The 21,484-nt window shown below is 42.1% G+C and overlaps 1 protein-coding gene across 2 annotated transcripts in view; it reads right to left on the reverse strand.

Annotated features, from left to right (window-relative positions):
• The window catches only part of SLC7A9 (solute carrier family 7 member 9), a 1,176,401-nt gene extending 1,155,157 nt beyond the window's left edge, over positions 1–21,244 (reverse strand). The window contains exon 1 of one of the 2 annotated variants that reach the window (XM_086945130.1): positions 21,025–21,244. The gene's annotated coding sequence lies outside the window, so the exon portion shown is untranslated. The remainder of the gene's footprint in view (positions 1–21,024) is intronic. The other variant, XM_086945132.1, reaches the window with a different exon arrangement.
• Positions 21,245–21,484: the final 240 nt, after the last annotated feature.

Here is a 21,484-nt window from a genome sequence, read left to right on the forward strand (position 1 = left end):
CAGGCCCTTTCCTCTAAGTCTCCTTTCCTGACTGTTCATCCGGAAAAGGTTGTCTTCCGCACTAGGCCTTCCTTCCTTCCCAAAGTGGTTACCTCTTTCCATATAGGACAGTGTCCTTCACTTTGCCACCTTCTTTCCACCTCCACATCCTTCTAAAGAGGAAGAGAGGCTCCAAGTCTGGATCCAAGGCATGCGCTTTCATTCTATCTGGATCTCACAAAACAATTCCGGGTGGATGACCAGCTCTTCGTCGGTTATGTGGGCGCCAAGGTCGGGCCGTGCAAAAATGAACCATCTCCAAACATGTCGTTCTTTGCATCAAAATTTGCTATTCCTTAGCGAAAAAGGAACCTCCCCCTTGACATCCGCCAGGCAGCTACCTGGGCTTCACTACCCACGTTTACCAAACACTACTGCCTGGACAGCCAAGTCCGGAGGGATAGCTTTTTCGGCCGTTCGGTTCTCCAGGACTTTCTGGTGTGAACTTGCTTCGCAGACCCACCACCGGGGTTGGTATTGCTGGGTATCTATTCTAATGTGAGGAATCCATAACTAATTGTCTCTTTCAGATGAAGAAGTTACTTACTTTCGGTAACAATGTCTCTGTAAGAGACATAGATTAGTTATGGATTCCTCACCGATCCTCCCCATTCTGCGAACTGACTTCTAGGGTAAGGGACTCCCTGTTAGGGCACTAGTTTTCGTGCACCAGTGGTCAGTGTCTTACATGGCTCTGCGCTTCTGGCGTGGAATGTCATTCAAAGAACTGACATCAGCACGCAAGGGCAGTGTCTAAGTAGATATGTCATTCCGGCGAACACGACGCCAGCGGCGAATGCGGCGTCGACCGATGCCACTTATCGGCAAGCAGAGGGACTGCTGAGGAAAAAATTCTCTGGATCCAGTCTGACGCCTGGGGGTAATTCTAAGGTGAGGAATCCATAATTAAACTATGTCTCTTACAGATATTTTGTTACCGAAGGTAAGTAACTTGTTCTTCAACACTCAAATGCCTGACAATAGGTTTTTTTGGGGGGGGGGTCCTCAACCATTTTTAGCTTCTTCTGGTGTTTTTCATTACTTTTCCCTTATATAATGTCAGTTCATTGCATTTTTTCTGTCATTTCACAGCATTTTATATATAAACAGTGCTACCTTTTTCTCATGTTGACATTGTTTTAGTACCTGTGAATGCCTTCTTTGCTCTGGATATTGGGCTTAAAGTTTCTGCATATTTTTACTTCACGTCTGCATACTTCAAAGTGTTGTTCACACAGCTTATGGGTAGGCTCAAAATGTAACCAAAGCTGATTCCTCGTCCTCTTCCTCATGCAACAATGACGAGTGATCCTTTAGCTTCTGCTAAGCCTTCCTCCTCAGGTACGAAGCATAAGTGGCTGAAAAATGACCCACCTTTCCCATTCTTTCATCGCATACCTCTGTTCTTGACACTTTCCTTGATGAGGTGAAGGGATTAAAACCCTTCATGTCTGCTGCTAATGAAAAGCTTCAACGAATTGAGGATAGATGGATCACTATGGAAGTGTAATTGTTTGACATGGAGCAACGTATAAGTGATTTACATGATACTACTACCAACATTCCTATCTTGGAGCAAGAGATCCGAAGACACAAATTGCACACTGAGGATCTTGGAAATCAAAATAGACATAATAACATGTGTTTATATGGTCTACCAGAAACTTTGGAGGGCCCAGACCTTCTTATCTTCTTGAAGAAGTTCCTGCCAGAACTATTGGACCTTCAACATGATCCTCCATTGAATATTCAACATATTTTTGTAATTTACAGATCTCATTCATGTGTTGAAGGCAGTAAAAGTGAAAAGTCCTCTTATCTGGTCTGATCATGCCATTTATTTCTCAAGATCTCTTCAATACCACGAGTGCCAGAAGGAAATAATTTTTTGCTTTTCATCCCATAATGAGACAATTACGTATCTGTTATGTCATTTTGCATCCTTGTTTTTGTAAAATTACTCATGAGGGCTTTACATGCTCCTTCGACGATCCTTTTTTCCCCCCTTTTTTTATTAAATTTATTATGTACCGGGTACAGACCATTAAATACAATATACAATGATCATAAAACCACTATACATGTATCACATCGTTAAAGATTTTTAAAGAAATGGATAAAGATAAAACACATGTACATGAAATCATATCTCAGGAGTTACAGATAAATTAGCACTAGGACAGTTCATTCCAGTCAGAGGTATAAAAATAAAAATCAATTAAGACCTACTAAAATCTCATTTCATGTTATAGGCAAGAGTCTCTCCCATAGTTTTAGTCCTAGTTCTCTTGATCTCCTGCCTCTTCCCCTATACAGGGCTGTCTCAATATTATGAATCCCTAACAGGCGAGAGAGCCACATCTGGAAGGACGGGCCGCAATATCCTTCCAACCTGCTGCCAGAATAATCCGGAGGATAGCCACAGAGATGAAAACAAACGCTTCTTCATCCTTATTCAGATTTAATTTGCTGTCATGCCCGAGAATCATTAGGGTAGGGGATAGGATGATCTCTATATCTAGCAGCCCCTCCCAAAATTTCTGGATGTTAATACGGATCTCTGATAGCTTTTGACAGAAATAAAACATATGGGCTAGATCAGCTGCCCCTCGGAGCATCTAGGACATTTATCGTCTTCCCTCTTACCCCACCCAAATAACTTAGCCGGGGTAAAATATAGGTTGAATACCGTCCTATAATGCTGGGCTCTCAAATTTGTAGAGCGGAACCATTTCCCAGCCAAATCCAGAGCCTTTACTAGATCAACAACCGGATCCCCTAGTTTCACCATCCAAGCTGTTTCCTTTTTATCAATATCGTCCTAGAGGGTTGAGATTAGGACTTCATATATCGGATTGATTTTGACCCCCCCAGCTACAATATATTCTACTGCGTTGTTTTTGCCCCCTGGAGTGATGGGTGGTCTGATCCTAGATAGTGTTTGTTGTAGCTGCAGAAATTTAAAGACTTGTGAAGCGGGGATTTGATATTTCCTCTGAATTTCATTAAAACTCAGCATCCAATTACCAACATACAAGTCTCCCACTCTTCTGATTCCTTGACCCTCCCACAATCCCCATAGGCTATCCATACTCAAATAAGGAAACCGGCTAGAATTCCAAAGTGCGGTATAATAATTAATTGTCTTCTGAATACCCTTCCAAATCCGCCAAGCACTTTCCAATATCTTATATCGTTTTTTATTACAATAATGTTTATCCGTTTTACGTAACAAAACACCGGTGTGTTTTTTTGCCTAACAGCAACTCAAAGATGGAGGGTGGGTATTTTACCCCTAATGAATGGACAGATATATTTGGAATGCCATCTAATAAAATAGCCTTCTGGCTGAAAAGACAGCTCAACATATAGAATCTTATATTAGGAGCCGCTAGCCCCCCCTTATCCAGTGGTAGTGAGAGATACTTCATAGACCGTCTAATTTATTGCCAGATGAAACTCGCTAAGGCTGCTTCTATAGATAACACTTCCTCACCAACCACCAAAGGGATGGTACGAAAAAGGTACAGTATCTTGGGGAACAGGGTCATCTTAACTACGTTAACTCTACCTATTATAGATAGGTGTAAACAATCGATTCTTTTTAGCTCTGCCTTGATCGTCTTAAGTACTGGCAAGTAGTTATCATTAACAATTGAATCTACCTTGGAGTTGATCCTAACCCCCAAATAAACTGCAGATTCCATATATCTGCCATCCAATTCCTCATGTTCTTCACGGTCAGCTTTCCTCAGCATAGCAGAAAAGCTATAGGTCTCCCCCCTAAGTCCCGATTTAAAAGCATCCCACACGCAATTACGGGAGGCACTAAACCGGTTTGCATCAAGAAACTCTACAACGCATTTTTTAGGGGCTCTATAAATTTAGGATTGGCCAAAAGTCTTCTCTCAAATGTCTATCTGGATCTAACATTTGGGCTTTCTCCACATCATAGAATAAGACCAGGGGGTTGTGATCCGAAATAAGTTTCAGAAGTTTTTTAATCCCCACCCTCAACACTTCTGACGATGAAATTAGAACACAATCTAATTTAGCATATTTCTTTTGCGGGTGTGAGAAATATGTAAACTCTAGGTCATATTGCTCTTTGTGGCCCCAGACATTTATTAAACAATACGACCCAATCAGAGAACACAAAGCTTTATAAACCCTGGGCTTACTACCCTTATAAATACTTGACCCGTCCCCACCCCTGAGATCAGCAGAGATATTAAAATCCTCGCAGCAAATAAGGGGAGAAGCCCAATTGGCTAATTCAATTTCCAAATTATTAAATAGTTCCGGGTCGTCTTGATTAGATCCATAAATTACACATAGCGTAAGCCCCATCTTTAGTTTGGCGATTACCCAACGCCCCCAAGGATCTGCTAGGGAACGATCAATCCCCCCAGACATGATTTCCCCAGGATAGCCACCCCCCTTTAGTAGATGTCTGGAAGGAGCATGCCAACAAGTCAAAGCCTTTAATACCTAATATATGTTTTTTGGCCCACGGTAGGTGGGTCTCTTGTAGACAAATTAGATCTAACTGATTAACTCTTGCAAGATATCCCAATCTTTGCCTCTTGGACCAATCATTCATACCTCCTACATTAATAGAGCATATCTTAAGCTTCCCCATTGCTACTTAGTACAAAATTACCCATCAACTGTCTCCTTACAAAACTATATGATACTGACACAAAAAGCATAGCGATCAAAAAATATAAACCATAGTACCAGGTGAACTTTTTTCTCCCCTTCATAGCACACTCCACCGCCCCTCGAGCCCTCCCACCACCCCCAACCCCACACACCCTCCCTACCTTAGAACACACTTCCACCCCACTGGGATGCTCAGACGATGGTCTGAGCATGTGATGTGTGCTGAGAGAGTGGGCAGTGGCTATCTCAACGTGCGTAATGCATCCTACCTTGACCCTTACTTATCAAAGACAGTGAGAAACATTGACATGCCTAACCCAAAAGAGAAAGCCCCTCACAAATATCTCCCAATTAGAATGTCCTATTACCTTATCCCCGCTCCACCCCGTGACTTGTTATAAATGTTATAAATGTTCAGACATAAAACTCATTTCTCATCCCATCATCCCCCCATCCCCCATAATCGCGTACCAGAAAAGAACCATAGTGCATTTCTCATTGCACAGAAGAACCAAATGCTCTATAACTTGGTCACTACTTTGACAGGATTACTTCTTTATTTGTCCAAGGAGACCAGATATTCTTTGGCCTTAATCTCTGACGCGAAGTATAGGATAGTTCCATTATTTATTACTTTCAATTGCGCTGGATTGACCAAAAACACCTGTATTTTCTTGTCCTGGAATGGTTTGATAAGCTGTCTCAGCCGCCAGCATCTCTCCACTGTTACGTGACAGAAGTCAGGGCTGACGAAGAATGAAATTGCACCGCTTGATCTTTTAGCATTGGGCCTTGCCTTTTCGTAAGTCGCCTGCCGCAAGAGGAAGTTACCAAAAAAGACGAGTAGGGCCTGAGGTCTATCCCCGACCTTCGCCGGTGTGCGAGGTTTCAGCAGAATGCGGTGTGCCATTTGGATCTCTGCTGCCCAATTCCCTTCTGACAATTCCGGAAAGGCCACTTTGAAAAGATCAATTACATATCGTCTAGCATCAGATCCTTCGAGACCCTCCTGCACACCAAGTACTCGAAGATTATTTCGTCTCTGCCTATTTTCAGACTCTTCGAGTTTCCACTGAATGTCTCTAATCTGTACACACTGGGCCTCAACTATAGATGTGGCCTTAGACGCATCAGCTTCTGTTACAACAATCCTTTCCTCCAAATTCGAAACTCTGTCACCCATATTTGAAAATGCTTTTGACAGCTTACTCACCGCCCTGCATTTTCCTCATCCCTGCTTGGGATTTCCGGCTATCTTGCCTAGTTTCTTCTCTATAGGCCAAAATGGCCTGATTTTTGGGTCTGAAAATGTCAGGCATTCCGCTCCCCCGATCCAACGCGTGCATGCCCCCCAGAAGTCACACCAGTGTCCCTCTCACACTCCACCCCTCTCCTCTGCATACTGCCCTCATTTAATGCCCCTAATGAAGGGGACAAACTACTCGCTTCAGTGGGCCTTTCAAATACCTTACCGGGGAAAGTCACTGGGGGAGAGAGAAGGGGGGTAGTGGAAAGACCAGTGTCGGATGATCTGCCCTCCCCCCCAATGTACTTGTGGTCACCTTGCAGAGGAGCCTCCTTCATGGCAACCTGGCTCTCCTCATCACCCGGAGGGGTGTACTCGTTGAGCTCTGCGCCACCTTCCAGTCCAGATTCCGTGCTCCTAGCTGAATCTTTCGAGCCCCTCGCCCTCTGCAGGAGCTCAACTACTGTGGGTCCTGCTGGCCAATCCTTGGACGAGGCTCCGCCCCTTCCTCTTCTGAAAAGCGGTGGTGGTGTTAGTAGATCTGGGTCAGGCTCCGGGGAGAGCAGTTTTCCTGATCGCAGCGAGGGACTTCCAGCAAGCGCCACGGCCTCTCCTGCCCCCTCCACACATGCCTTACTGGCCGCCGCCATCGCAGCCGCCCTAGAAGCTGCTGCTGACACCTTCGGAGGCATCTCCGACACCTCCACGCCTCCGCCACCACCTCCACCGCCAATCACCCCGGCCAGCACCACGGGGTCGACGAGAAGTCTTCGCACACAATCCCACACCCACCGATCAAGCGAGCGAGCGACAGCAGCCGTGAAAAGAGCCTTCCAGAGTCTCTGCCGATACAGCTGATTTACCCCCACAAGCATCAGGAGCAAGAGAGATGAGCAATGAGGAGAGATTAGGAGAACCAAGGGAGACGGGCAAAGGGTTAGGTAGAGATTTTGTAAGATCAAATGTAAGATCTATCAAGAGTCTTATCGAAATAACAGTCTGTAGATCTTCTCCATTGGGGTAGGCTGGCTATGACAGGTCATTAGCTTGAGCCTGTCGCCACTGCCCACTAGCTCGGCAGTCAGCCTGCTAAGCGGCCGCCGTCTTGCCCCTCCCAGGTGCTCCTTCGACGATCCTATCAAATTAAAATCTTTTCTGCAAAGTATCTCACAATACTCTGTGGATACTCCTGCCTAGAGCTCCTAACTTATTCTAACTAATTCTTGTCACTCTTATCCTTGTCTAATAATTATTTCTACCTCTCTCTATAATATATATATATGCTGTTATCTCCTTCATATCTTAGTTTCTCTCCCTCTGCCACTCTGCTTGCTGTGGTGTCATATGTGTATCTCTTTTACTCTTCATCTTAGATCTGGATTACTTTCCCTGATCAATCTCTCTCTCCTACTATCACTTTTTATATATCTCCTACTAGTTGTTTTTTTGTACTGTTTTATGAATATTCTTTTTGTATTTTTTTTATTTTTTTCTGTTTACATTATGTATGTTATATATTTATTGACTAAATGGTGTCTTTCTGTTTTCAGCAGTGTCCATGAAGCATATTACCTGTATTCCTGTATCTCTCATCCCACTCCCTAATTATGTGTAATGTTGTCTCATGGAATGATTGTGGTCTGGGACAACCTGTCAAAAGACAAAAGGTACTCTTTCACTTGTCCAGATTGAACGCACAAGTTTCTTTTTTGCAGGAAACTCATTGTAATGATGTAGAATCTCTTAAATCAAAACGACAATGGCTAGGTCAAGTGATATATTCTCCTGTGATTAACCTTAAAGGTGGTGTTGCTATTCTTTTCACGTTTTCTCCAATGTTCACCATACTCGTTCCAGAATTGATTTCATTTTGGTGAGTAAACCTCTACTTCCCTCCATCCAGTCCTCAGAAACTGACTCTATTTTTATTTCTGCTCATGCTCCTGTATTTTCTTCATTTGACTTATCTCTGAGCAATTCCAATACTGGTCGATGGAAATTGAGTAACTTTTTCCTTTCCGACAATAGTTTTTTATCTGAAGCTTTTTTTAAATCAATCAACCTTTGGACACATCTGTTCCTAACATTTGGGATGCCTTCAAGACCTCTTTTTGTGCTTTCACTATAGCATATGCAGCAAGGAGGAAAATAAAAACAACCATGCCAAATATACTACTTTATTACAACAGCTCAAAATATTAGAGCATACTTACTTTTCCTCTAAATCCTCTTCTGTACTACATGAATTAATCAAAATCAGGTCTGCTCTTAATAAACTTGCCACCGTTGATGGTTGTAGTGGTCTCCTTAACGTTAAATCTAAATATCACGGAGGTCAAAACAAGGCAGGCAAGATGTTGGCCAATTGTAAAAAAAAATCTAATCTGAACGTAAAAATATTGTTTCCATTCTAATTGAACGTACCAACAAAATTGTATCTTCTAATGTAGATATTTCTATCACTTTTCAAGAATATTACCAGTTATTATGCTCTGACAACACTAATCCCTCAGAACAAAATATGCACAGATTTTTCAATCCCCCATCTTTACCTGATAAATTTAATTTATTAGAACTTGAGATAACTCTCCAGGAAATAATGGATGCCATCAGATCCTTAAAAAAAGCCAAGGCTCATGTCCTGATGGCCTTTCTGTTGAATTTTTTTCCGCTTTCTCCTCCATTTTTGTCCCTAAGCGATTTGAACTTTTCAACTCTTTTCTTGTAGAGTACAAGGCCACTTGTTCCTGTCTAGAAGCCTTGATTTTTCTTAATTCTAAACCCGATAAAGACCACTCCCTTTGTAAAAATTATCGTCCTATTTCATTAATTAATTATGATTGCAAAATATTTGCCAAAATCCTTGTTTCTTGTCTTGAGATTATTGTCCCGTTATTGGTCAACATCGATCAATCTGGTTTTGTTAAGGGCAGCCTGGCTACTGATAATGCTAGAATGTTTTATAATGTCATTGCTTTTGGTAAAAAACATCAATCTCCTCTAGCTGCATTGTCTCTTGATGCCGAAAAGGCCGTTGATAATATTAACTGGCAATTTATGTTTACTACTCTTCAATGGTATGGTTTTGGCCCTAATGTTATTGCATTTGTAAAATTATTATACTCTGCTCCACGTGCTAGTATTTTTATTAATAATCATTTTTCCCAATATTTTCAGCTACATAGAGGTACTCAACAGGGTTGTCCTCTTTCCCCTTGGCTATTTGTTTTATGTTTAGAACCTTTCCTCGAGTTAACCCGCTCATCTCAGGTTTTGTACATAATTTCACTGACACTAAACTGTCGGCCTAGGCTGATGATATTTCAGTTTATATGTTCAATCCACTTTCCTCCTTATCTCCCTTTTTACACACAATTAATTTATAGTCTAAAATTTCTGGATATAAACTGAACTTCTCCAAAACTGAAATGTTACCCTTAAATCCTTCATGTTACCAATATATGTTTGCTAATACTAATTTTACTTGTTGCCCCACCAAAATAAAATACCTTGGAATTTGGTTTTCCTCTTTGGCTTCCAACACAATCAGTTGTACATGTAATGCATTAACAATCACACTCAACAAATTACTTTCCTCATGGTCTCCTCTCCACTTTTCCTGGTGGGGAAGGTTAGATACTATTAAGATGATGATTGTTCCACATGTCCTTTATACATTGTCTATGTTACCTTTTAAGATTCACATTTCTTATTTCTCTCAAATTAATTCACTATGAACTTATGAACTAAATTTCTATGGAATAAGAAACGTTCTTGTATTGCATGGACTAAACTCAAACGCCCCAAGAATGAGGGTGATGTCAGTTTTTCTGATTTTAAATTATATCACTCTGCATTTTTAATTAGACAATTTTTTGCTCTAACCCACAAATTCCGCGATACTTCCATACCACAATGGATTTTATTGCAGCTCGTATTATTAAAAGATTTTTTATTTGAAAATATAATTTATATGTCTAACTGCACCTTTATGTCAAATAATCCTATACTGAAATACTCCCAATAATTATTACACAATGTATTTTCTGCAGGTTTTGACTCACGTCAATGTTTCTTAGCCTCCTCCATTTGGTATAACAAATGTATCACATTTCAGCACAAGTCATTGTATTATAAATACTGGAAGGAGAAGGTTATTATGTTTATTTATCAGCTTGTCCAGCATAACTCTGTTATTCCCTTTTCTCAATTTCAATTAGATTATTATTTACCACGTTTGTTTTTTCATGAATATTTTTTAATATCGTCCACTTTGCAGTCCTACTTAACAAATAATAACTTTCCCTCAACCATTCTACGACTCACTCCCCTTAAACCGTTATACAACATCTCCCAAGACTCTGTACCCAAGGCTGCATTTCTCTACAAGATGTTACTATCACCCATCCCTGAAAGATCCAAAACACCTATTGAGCTAATGTGGAAGGTTGATTTATCCATTTCACTTACTACCCCTGGCTGGGATACATTTTGGCTTAAATTATTTAAAACATCCAAAGCCGCTCATATTACACAATCTTTATTCTATATTTATAACAGAGCTCTCATTACTCCTGCATGTATATCCAAGTTTTCTCCCATCCTCTCTCTTTTATGCTGGACTTGTTCTTCCTTCACAGGGACTTTAATGCACTTATTATATTATTGTTCTAATGTGTTAAAATTCTGGGAATCTATTTGGGCTAAATTTTTAGAATTATTTTAATGTAGTAGTTCATTATCAAAGCAAAATGTTTTCCTCTGAACTGCTTCACCATATTTTGACATTGTTTCTTCAAACCTATATTACTTGATTTTTTTATTGCTCTTGCTTTTAAAGTGATTCTCTCTTGTTGGAAAAATACCTCTAAATGATCTATATCAACATGGTGGAATTTTATTTGTGATGAACATAGAATAGCCACTGTTTCTTCCTTCTCATTGTCTCAGAAAATTAAATCTGATTTACTGTGGCAACCTTTCATTTCATATATTTCTACTCACACATCTATATCTTAGTTACTATACAAATTGTTATTTAAAAAAATCAATTTCTCTCTTTCTCTTCTTCTTTCCTCCCTTTCACGTTTATTGTCATAAAACATAAGTATATATTTAAGGATTGGTATTGCTCGTTTCAATTCTCTAAATTATGTCATTATTTTGTTTATCAACTGCTTGTTATTTAATATTGATATTGTATTTCTGTTATTACTAATGTTCTTTTCTCTAAAACTTCAACCAAAGTTATTTAACTAAAAAAAAATTATTACAATCACTCAATAATTGTCATTAAATTTAATAGTATACTGTAATATACTACAGTGAAATGCATTACGTCATATTATATTTTTAAAAAGTACACTGCAATGAATGTTGAAGATTGTTTATCATATCAGGGAGAGATGTGGGGCAGTGGCCAGAGCAGGTGACTACGGAGAGTGGGACTCATGGTTCGATCCATGGTGGCAGCTCAGCTCAAGAATCATGTGACTCTAGGCAAATAGCCCACTTAATCTCCCTGACGACTCCAAGCACCTGGATACCCTTAGGGTGATAAGTTGCACTTTACAAATCTGGACTTATCTGTTCTGTGTTGTTTATGTACTTTATAATGAAACATTCTTTTTAGTAAAGAAATATTGACTATACAGTGCAACGTCAACAACGCGCCCGGCGGCGCATTAAGAGAAGGGCGCGCCGAGCGCTCACGGGGCTCACAGCAGGACACTGTATCGCGCCGTGAGGGGAAAGGCTGTCATACCTGGTCTTTCCTTTCCTGCCGTGAGGACAACAGCGTATCCTCCATCTCCGCGCACTGTGCCGTGAGGGAAACGGCCTAGAGACAAGCACGCCGGTCCCACTAACGGGCCGAACTACAACTCTCAGCAGCCCCGGATCTGGCGCAGCGGAGCAACGTAAAAAATGCGCCTGGCTGCGCATTAAGAGAAGGGCATGCCTCCCGTCCCGCGGGACGCGCGCGGGCGGCGCCGGGCTGAGCCCGGGCAGAGGGCGGGCCATCTGTGGCCATCAGGGGCCAACAGAGGTCGGGTCGGGACACCCCCCTTGGCTGTAGGATGGGGAAGCGCAAACTGACATCCAAAGAAGGGGAAGGAAGATAGGCCAAGGTGCCCCGTAAATCAGAGACCATTATTTCCTATTTAACTTCTGCAGTGGGGGCATTAAATGACCAAATTGCCAATGTAGAGAAGGAATTGGGACTCGATTTGCTCACGGACGCAGTACCCACTCTGGATGATGTAACTCGACCGAATACTGCCCCCTCCGTCCCCCTAGAACCAGACATTATAGTAGCCAACCTGCTGCAGGGTGTCCCGGCTGATCTGGTTCCCGTTGACACCTCACAGAGAGACAGTTCGGGGGGGACGAAGATACACGACAACGCAATACTTAGTAGTAAAGGCAGCAAAAGGAAGAAACCCCTTAACCAGTCCAAAGGGAGAGTGGATAAAACACTGAACCTTAGTCTCCCTGCTAATGTGATGGAAGAACTAATTGAATCCCGCTTGGAGCCTGTACTTGTGAACATTGGCAAGGACATAGTGGACTCTTTCAACCTTTGTGTCGCAAACATTGTCAAGAAATGCGAAAACAGTCATACATTTCTGAAGGATCTTAGGGTTCATCTTACAGGTTGCAAAGAAGGTAGCGCCATAAGCGAGAATCAAACTATGGTGATCAGTCAGGAAATAGATACGGATCCCCCCTCGGGTGATGACATGCAGACTCAACCTGAGAGATATATACACCAAGAAAAGAGGGCAAAGTTAACCCAGAGGGTTCAACAAGCTACACCCCCTGAGGTTGTACAAATAAGGACTCCAGGCCAGGACCGACACACTCTTGATTCTTGTACCTCAAAATTACCACATTACATCTTCCCCCACAAGCAGCTCCCTTAGTGGTAATTCTGACTGGAATCCCTTCCCTAAAAAACGGTGCTGTGGAAAATGAGAATGAACTTTTGGATAGAACTAAAAGGTGGTGTTCACAGTTTAGCAGTGGGAACATTGATATTGCCTCGAGTATTATCACGGCCAGAAGGGTTGAGTGGGTAGGGAAACGGAAAAAGACCATTCCAGGAGATTGTGTGGTTGTAAATTTTAATAGAGCAAATATTGTGGATACTTTGTTATGGGATGGCTCGGAGCTTGATGGTCAAGGTATCAGGCCACTACCTCTGGGTTACTTTTATCCCCCACCCTCCTACCCACAACTCACATCACGCTCGCTTAAAGTCCCACAGATTCAATGTACCACCTTGAATGTTAATAATACTAAACGTAATTCATATCAATCTCAGCAGGCTTCCTTGAGGGCAGCTAAAATGGTCACGGCCAGCAAGACTGTTGTAGGATATTGTCCAGAAGTAACTCTACATAATAGATTCTCCGCCCTGTTGAGTCTGGATATTAATGATTGACAACTATCTACTGATACGGCTGTCATTGAGCAGAATAGGCAGGTAATATCTCATTCCTCCTACAAGAAAATCAGCTGGAATGTGGCAGGGCTGAGAAAGAAAGTAAAGGATGACAGATGGTTACATGTTGTGGTAAAGCATGATATAATCGCTTTACAAGAGACCTGGAACACAAGTGATCATTTTTGCTTAGATGGCTACTGTAGCTTCCCAGTTAAGGCTGCCTCTGGTCTGGGAGGGAGACCTAAAGGTGGCTTATGTATTTTAACATCACTTAAACTTCCAAGCTCATTTAGCAAATTGGTGATTACTTCAGCTAACCTTGAGGGTATAGAATGGTCTCGTCCTAAGTACCCAACGATTTTAATATTGAACTTCTACAATGCCCCAGAGAAGGATATACAGACTACACATTTGAGCACTCTGGCTTCTTTTTTAGAAGAATACAAGTCAACACATAATGCTTTATTCAATGTAATTTTAATGGGTGACTTCAGTATACACCCTTGTGTATGGGACTGTTTGGTAAAACATCACATAGGTCCCCCTGGCTCAATTTCCACCCACTTCGGACATTCCCCTCAAGGTGAGCTGCTGGAAGACCTACTCGAGAATGCCAACCTATATGAAATTGAGGGAACTTGGGGGGAGGACAGGGCCCCGACTTTTATAGGTAGAGAGGCAGAGACAGTAATTGACTTCATCTTTGTCTCCCCTGGCATAGTATATGTGGTCTCCTCCTTTGAAGTTGTAGTTTCTGCCTTTAGCGATCACAACCCCCTGGTTTTGTCACTACTCATGGGGGGGATGCAAACAAACAGAAGGAAGGTTTGGAATGTAATTATGATAAACGTATTCCCAAGGACCAGGGTAGGAACCTTAACTGGGCCAAGGTGGCCCAGACACTTTTATGCAGGATCTAGAGAGCAAAGTAAAAGAGGACATGGAAATATGTCTAGATAGTTTGGCAGACGGAAAAGAGGTCATTAACTCCTTCATTAACATCTGCGCACAAGTCAGACATGACCTGAAGTGTAACAAGAAGAGGGATGGCTCAGACCAACAAAGGTGGTTTGATGAGTCGTGCTCAAAAGCCCACAAAGAACTAATGTATGCACTAAAACAAAAACCAAGAAATCGGGAGCTAGTGGCTCTACTCAGAAAAAAATTATAAACTTGCCATGGCTAACCGTAAAAAGTGCATAAAAAATGAGGCATGGGAAAACCTTATGTCAATAGATGTTCTTAGAGATAGTTCCAAATTCTGGGCTGTAATTAACCATCCCTATTTCGCTGGTACAAACAACTCCATCATGGACTCTGTAATCCCAGGTGAGATATGGGTTGCGCACTTCAGTAAAATATATAATAGTGAGGAGGATTATATTCCAGCGACGGATCCTGCACACAACCATTTAGCCCCCTTTTTGCCATTTAAAGAGACCGAGCTTCAGAGGGCCATTGTGGAGATAACGAAAAATAAGGCGCCGGGCCCAGATGGTGTGCCCGCAGACCTCTTGGAGTTTTGGACCAAGACTCTTACTAATGTTTTTAACTCCACAACTACATCGGGGTTCCCTTCATCCTGGGCCACTTCTTCCATTATACCTGTGTTCAAAAAAGGTTCAAGAACTGACCCTGCCTGTTACAGGCCGATCTCTCTGATTGACTCTGCCGTTAAAATCTTGGGCAGAGTCATTCTGCAGAGACTCGGAGAACACTTGGAAGACAGGAGGGTCCTCTCCGAATTACAATATCGGTTCAGGGCCAAAAGGGGTACTCTCGACCAATGCCTTAACCTCCCCATGTTAATTAGCAAATACACCCTGGCTAAGGAGGGCTTGTTATATATGGCCTTTATGGACCTATCATCGGCCTTCGATCTGGTCAATCGCACCAAACTCTGGGCTATTTTAATCAGTATAGGGATAGACCCGCCCTTGGTTAATTTCTTAGCGGTCCTGCACCAAGACTTGCGAGCCTCGATTAGAACCAACAGAGAGGGAGGAAGTACCAGTTCTTTTAGATCGAAACGAGGCGTTAGGCAGGGGTGCATTTTGGCACCCCTCCTATTCACCTTATATATAAACTCCCTTGAAGCAACCCTGAAGGGGTCCACACCAGACATCCCACGCGTGGGGGATTATGTAGTGCCAGTACTCCTCTACGCGGACGACGCGGTACTACTGGCCCGCACCGGTGTAGGGCTGTAGAGACTCCTGGACGATTTTGGGGAATTTATGTCCTCCTTGGACCTACAGATAAATAACAAAAAATCGCACGTTATGGTGGCAGGGAAACGTCCAAAAACTGCAAAGATAAGAAAGTTTCAGTGCAATGGCGAAGAGATCTCCAGGGTCCCGGTCTTTACTTACTTGGGCGTCATTTTCGACGAAAGGGGCACCTGGAGGCCACAATTAAATGCCAAAGGCATAGCTGTCACCAGATCAACTTCAGCTTTATTGAGCTTCGCAAAACGACTGGGATTGCGCCCAATAGAAGCCCTATTGACAGTTTACAAGTGAAAATGTCTTTCAATAGCAAAGTATGGTGCTTCCCTGTGGGGTTTTTTACCACAAGGTAAACTCCAGGTGGTGGAAAACAAATTCCTTAGATCTTTGTTAGTGGTCCCCCAATCAACCCCAGTACTTTCAGTGCACACAGAGCTGGGTCTTGGTTACATCAGCGATCAGTTACAGCTGGCACCACTGACCTGTTGGGCTAAGACCTGGCTGAATTCTGAAATTAGTCTAAACCACTCTATCCTTAAAGACTGCATGGCACTGGATAAAGTTAATAAAATCCCATGGTTGGTCTACATCAAAGACACTCTTTGCAAACTGGGGAGGCCTGATCAATACTTTGCCCCGAGCTCGATTAAGAAGGGTGATGTTTTATGGATCAAGGATAATTTTCTGGGTCGAGCGGAGCTGGAACGGGAGGCAGTGGAGGTACAAAAACCGGGAGTCAGAGCTAATTACATACTGCAGACTACCCCAAAAATGGAACCCTACCTGAAAATTGTTACCTGACCCTTTCACCGTAACCTCCTTGTGAGATTTAGACTTAATATCATCCAGTGTTCCTTGGGGAATTATCCAGTTTGGGGAAAATCAGATCCATCGATCCCCTGTAGCTGTGATAATTTTTCAGAACAGACATTGATGCACTTTATTATGTTCTGTGGTCATTATGAGGACTGTAGGAAACAGTTTTTAGTTCCTATTCTGAGAGAAGCAGGCTTTACACAAGTCTGGCCTGCACTCCGCTACCTACAGCTTTTGGGCAGCACCAGAGTAATATTTCGGGTCGCAAGTTTTCTGGTTGCTGCTACGCGCATTAAGTCTAAAAAATTGACGCAAAATGTTTCTTAATATGTGATTTTAATTGTTATCTATTACCTTTAAGATGAAATGCTCTATCCTTTTTTTATTTTTTTATTTATTTATTTGGCATCTCATAATTGCGGATACAGACATAAAAAACAACATTTTAATCTTCAATCATATTTAGCAAACACAAAAATAAAACAACAATTAGAGTATAAAGCAGATATCAGGAATAAAAAGAAAAAGTCCACGACATTGTTTACATTAGTGGGAAAAGTCTAGTTAACCACTCTGATATTATTACTCCAGTTCTCAATTGGTTTCCAAATCCTAATGCCCCGGGCTTTCGCCCTTACACCTTTACAGGCAAAAATCGCCTTCTCTTGATTAAACATACCTAAGAGTCGGGATAACTAAATCTGGAAATTAGGGGGATCTGTATCTTTCCAATGTGCTGTTAATATTATACGATACACAGCTGTCCCCAAAAAGAGAGATGTTTCTTCCTCGATGGTATGTGACAGTGTATTATCATAACCCAAGATGTAAAGGGTAGGGGATTCGGCCACTGGATGTCCAAACACTGCCTGCCAAAATCCTGTTATCATATTTTTCAAAACTACTAATTTTTCACATTCATAGAGCATATGAAGCAGGTGTGCCACAGTTTTTCCACACCTAGGGCATTCTGAGGTAGCTCTTTTCCCCCAAGAGAAGAGTTTAGCGGGGGTAAAATATAAATCATAAAGAGTCTTGTACAACTGTGCTTTCAAATTGGAAGACACAAACAATTTTGTTAACAATGTAAGTGACATATCAATATCGACATTAGGGTTATTTAATTTCCTTGACCAGCCCTGCTCGATAGAAGCAACATCATCCCGCTGACTGTCAATTAAGATATCATAGATCGTGCCAATCCTAGTTAGAGGTCTAAATAAACAATCAAATATAGGGATATTCTCTAATATGATATCAGCACTTTTTAGGTCTAGAATTGTACTAATCTGAATAAATTTTAATACACTATTGCTGGGAATAGAGAATTTAAGTTGCAGCTGTTGAAATCTTTGACCGACAGGAAGCAATAAGAAATCACCAAGGGTTAAAACTCCTAGAGTTTCCCATTTCCTAGCAATCACATCATATATTAGTGGTGGTAGTAAGGTAGAGTGCCATAGCGAGGTGTACTTATTATACTTAGGAATACTCAAATGCCTTCGAGTTTTCTTCCAAATAACCCAGGCACTCAATATAATCTTAAATTTCACTTTCTTGAAATGTGAAGGTTCAAGTTGTTTTACTAAGAGGCCATTAGCCTTATCCCCGATAACCAGTTCGAATATTGATGGTATATAATTCTCCCCTGCTTCACTTTCCAAAGATTTTGCACAGAATAATGACAAAATCTGCTGGAGCAGAGCTGCCAACATATAGAATCCCAAATTAGGAATTGCGAGCCCCCCTCTTATAACTGTGAGAGATAGAAAGCGGATAGATCTCCTTATCTTCCCATATCCCCATATGAACTTACTCATCTGGGATTGAGGGCCTTGATGGCTTTATCATCCACCAATAACGGGATCGCCCAGAACAAATACAGGACCCGGGGTAGAATATTCATCTTAAGAAAATTGCCTCTTCCAATAATCGAGAGATGTATGCCATCTATCCGTTTAAGATCGGTTTTAATTTTTTGTAGAAGAAGGTCATAATTTATTTTGACAATCTCGTCAATTTTGGGGGATATACGGACTCCCAGATAAACAGCACTTTCTACTCTCCTGGAGTCTATAAATTGAGTATTTTGGGTGCAGATAACCATTGTTTTATCCCTATTTAAGGAATAACCCGAGACTTGGCCAAATGTTTGAGTGATCTGTTCAATTTCAATTATTGCCTCAGTGGGGTGTGATGTTACTACCGCCACATCATCGTCGTAGGCTAATATTTTAGTGTCAAAGGGGCCCACAGTAATTGGTCTAATTGCCTCAGCATTTAGCAGTTTTAAAATAAGGGGATTAATATAGAGGGCAAGGAGGATCGGAGAACATGGGCATCCCTGCCTTGTCCCACGAGATATATCAAAAAGCAACGACTTCTGACCCATTGCTAAAACTCTGGCCTTCGGTGAGAAATACATTGCTTTTAAAGACTTCATAAAACAGGGTCCCATAATATTTTGCTCTAATACTGCCCACAAGAAAGCCGATGAGACCCGGTCAAAGGCCTTTTTCGGCATCCAGGAGGACCATCGACATCCGGCCCCCCGCGACAGCCATGGCATCAAACAGGGCAATGACACGCCTAGTATGATCCGTAGTGCCCTTGCCTGGGATGAAGCCATGCTGCGACGGAGAGACCAGACGCTCGACAGTCCCCCTGAGCCGATTAGCCAAGATCTTCGAATACACCTTTGAGTCTGAATTTATAAGAGAAATAGGGCGATAGGATGATGGCAATTTAGGAGGTTTATCTTTTTTTGGGAAGACCACAATATTTGTTTCCATCCATGACCTAGGAGGAGTGCCGCTAACTTGGATTCCAATAAATAAGTCGAGGAGTAGAGGGGTTATAATATTACCCAAAATCTTATAAAGCTTGAGTGGGATTTTATCTGGGCCTGCAGCCTTGCCCGGGGCTAGTTCTGCTAGAGCAATTTGTACTTCACTCAAGGTTATATCCCTTTCTAAATCTTGCCTAGAAGCCATATCTACTCCTAGGGTGCTTCAGACTCGGCTGCCCATCTAACTAATAGTTCTTTAATTGCGGCAAAGTTAAAGGAGTCCTCATTTTGATACAGTTTCTCGTAGAACTTTTTAAAGACTTCTAAAATAGCCTCAGGTGTTGTGTATTCTTGACCTTCTGACTCTATACATGTAATTGAGTTGAGAGACTGCTTTTGACGAGTGCTGAGAGCAAGCTGCTTCCCAACCCTCTCTCCTGTTTCATAAATCTTATTACGATGGGATTGATAGGTCTCAGCTGCCCTTTGAGTAAGCTTATTATTTATCTCTGCTTTTAGAATCGCCATTTCTCTCACGGTTGAGCCCCCCTCTCCGCCCTGAACAATTATGGCAGTATGCTTCTCTTCTATTCTAGCTAGCTCTTGGAGCTGCAGTTCGTTTAACCTTACACTCTCTTTCCTCTGCCTAGCTACATAACTAAGTGTCTCGCCCCGTATTGACGCCTTAAAGCAGTCCCACACCGTATTTCTAGATGAACTATAACGATTGCAATCCAGAAATCCTTGTGCCCATGCCTTGATATACTCAATATATTCCCTATTGACAAGCAATTTTCTGTGGAAGGTCCAACTTGAGCAAGGTCTAGCCATATTATCTATACTAACAGAGAGTACTAAGGGATTGTGATCCGCTATAATCTTTGGTAATTTAGAAATTCTTGCCCTACTAGCCCAATTACTAGACATCCAGATGTAGTCAATACGGACGTACTTGTTGTGAGGATACGAAAAGTACGTGTACCCTCGGTCTTGCGGCTGCTTCAAATCCCATATGTCAGCCAAGCCTAAACTTTCCTTAAGTTGGGAAACAGCACTATAGACTTGCGGCTTACGGCCAACATATTTATTTCGAGCTTGGTTTTGTGCTAGATCCATTTTTGGCAGGTAGATATTAAAATCTCCACAAAATTTAAGTGTTCGAGACCAGGATGAAAGTTCCATCTCAAGTTCGGTAAATATAGAGGGGTCATTTCTAAACGAAATGCTCTATCCTATGTAAATATATGAAACTGATCTTTTAAATGTAAAAACTGGTTTTAATACATGAATTGCCTTTTTACATATGTGATGGAATTGCTTTTATGATTTTAACTAATCGAATAAAGTATGACTTGACTATACACACACACCCACACGCACGCACACACACACACACACACGCTCTTTCTCTCCCCCCTCCCCCCACTCCCACTCCCTCTCCCTGCCAAGCAGCAGCAGACCCCTCACCTCCTTAACTAAAGCTGTTTGTCCCTGATGCTCCTGATGACTGCAGAGCACAGGAACCATTCAAATGCAAAAAGAAACGGTTTTGAAGAGAGCGAGGTGAGACTGGCACGCTTTAAATCCATTGTTTTTTTTTGTTGCATTGTTTATACAGCACCGAAGCCCTGCTGCCAGCCTACCCCCAGGGACAAAACCGGCCCGCACCAGCAGTGAAACAGACCACCACTAGCCCACCATGAAAACACTTGATGCCCGAGACGGCCAGTCTGGGCCTTAATATATCCCTTAAAGACGTCTGGGATTGCAATATATTTCTAGCATTTCCACGTACCTGTGGGGTTTCCTGAAGGCGGGAAGCAAACGTCGCACAGCTGCCCCGAGTCACGTTCTTCCGGTGTCACGCGCGTGCTACTGGGGCGTCTCGTTGTGTGCTCTGCAGTACCGTCGAGCTGAATACTGGATGCAACGAAGAAGGAAACTCTTCAGTACAGAGGTCAGCGCGCAGTAATTATTAAGCAGATTCCACACAAGGAAATGTCTGGTGAAACTATGTTAACCGAAGGCCAATTAGCTTATCTACCAGGCTTTCAATTCCTCACTTACCTGTGCGATTACAACCTTACGGTTAATGTTTAGGTCGCGCGCTTTCGAACACTCGCAAGTTCTCCACAGTTAGGCGTCAGCACATTTTTATTTTCCGTGCACAAAGAAACCTTTACAGCTTATCGTTAAAAAAAGTCGGGAACATTTGCATTATTTTGGGCGTGGCTCTATTTTTCTTGCTTTACTTT

Source organism: Lissotriton vulgaris, chromosome 12 (genome assembly GCF_964263255.1).
Source record: "Lissotriton vulgaris chromosome 12, aLisVul1.2, whole genome shotgun sequence".
Lineage (NCBI taxonomy): Eukaryota > Metazoa > Chordata > Amphibia > Caudata > Salamandridae > Lissotriton > Lissotriton vulgaris.